The 1514-nt window shown below is 48.9% G+C and overlaps 1 non-coding gene across 1 annotated transcript; it reads right to left on the bottom strand.

Moving 5' to 3' along the window:
* Positions 1–1371: 1371 nt before the first annotated feature.
* On the bottom strand, positions 1372–1512 carry LOC115030332. The gene has a single exon (XR_003835912.1). It is a non-coding gene; the product is annotated as a small nucleolar RNA SNORA48 (small nucleolar RNA).
* Positions 1513–1514: the final 2 nt, after the last annotated feature.

Genomic DNA, 1514 nt, shown 5'->3' with positions numbered 1-1514 from the left:
CATATCCTATCTTTGCTTTTGCAAACTCCCTCCAAAATAACATACAACAACTACAACAACAAAGCAAAGCCTATAAGGCATCTCATTGTGGAAGCTGTAATATGTCTCAGAGTGTTCCACAGTATATCCCTCTGTCCACACATCTTCACTTTCAAGGGTTCATTACAATGAGCACTTGATCTGGGTCTGGGTCAAGATCTCTGGCTTCTGTGACACCATCAATACTGGATCCTCATCAGGACTCCTCCCAGTTATACTGTAGTTGCTCTGTGTCAGACAGACTCTCCAGTTTTGGAACAGTAAGACTGGCCTTTTCACATGTCTCAATGATTGAAAGATGATAAAGATTTTGGGGTGGGCCATCTCAGAGTCCTGGAACTGAGCCCGGGTGGTAACATAGTTGGTCAGCCCTATGACTCTCTCTTACCTGCACCACTAGGGTGAGCTCTCCAGCACTGTTCTGGTGATGACACCCAGTACTGCCATCAGCAGGGTGCAGCTTTAACTCTCATGCTCTCATGCCCTCAGTGCTGGCTCACCTGTGCCCCCACCACCAGGCATAGCTCTTCTTTGCTGTTCAGGCAAGGTTCAGAGCCCACTATCCAAAGTGATACAGTTGATGAGGGTGAAGGATAGCTCTCTCTAGCCCTTGCCACCACATTGCAGGCTCTTGGCTGGGTCCCCTCTCCTACTCTCCTGACCCCAGTGCCCAACTTACCCACACACCTGCTATTAGATACAGCTTTACTGTCCTGCCTAGGCAAGGCCCAGGGCCTGCTCTCCCAAGTATTGCCTGCTATGAGAGATGGAGCCAGATCTTCAGAAGGCTCCATCCATGAGGTGTTTAACTAGGTCTAAAGCTTTAGAGCATCCAGATGATCCACAGTTGCTGGCCTAACCAGCAACATCTCCATGTTGTGTAGTGATAACCGGAGTCACAGAAATCAACAACCAACCCAACCTGTGCCATGCATAGCCACAGTCCCAGACATGACTTTGAGTGGTAGCTCAGGCTGGGAAACTCACCGTTTCCCCTGGTGACAGGGCTGGCTACTCAGCAGTTCACTGTTCTCCAGCCATGAGGCTTCAGTTCCATCTTTCTTCATATGCTCAAGATGCTCCATTTGTTTTCTTTTCCATATGACCACCATACACTCAACAATCTGTGGTGGCTCCAGCTCCAGCTTCAGGCTGTCTCACATGGCTGTCGGGCCCCTGGGTGACATCCTCCTATACCTGTAAGCAGGAGTCTATGGCCTACCTGTGTTGTACACTGGAGTGCAGGTCTGTGGGTGGCATGGTAGTCTGCAGGTTTGTATCTTCCTCCTTGCACATTATGTTGCCTGGGTGTGATTTGATTTGGTTTGGTTTTTATGAGTCTTAGACATAAAATAGCTCTGGTCACCAAGCCAAGCATCAAGCTAGGATGAACAAAGGACTGCCATCTGCTCTGCTCCTGACTGATATAAGAACACTAATAATAAGGTGCCTCTCTGTCCATTGCCAGGGATTGG

This window comes from Mus caroli, unplaced genomic scaffold, assembly GCF_900094665.2.
Source record: "Mus caroli unplaced genomic scaffold, CAROLI_EIJ_v1.1 scaffold_15432_1, whole genome shotgun sequence".
NCBI classification, from domain to species: domain Eukaryota; kingdom Metazoa; phylum Chordata; class Mammalia; order Rodentia; family Muridae; genus Mus; species Mus caroli.
This window is presented reverse-complemented; position numbering and strand designations above follow the sequence as displayed.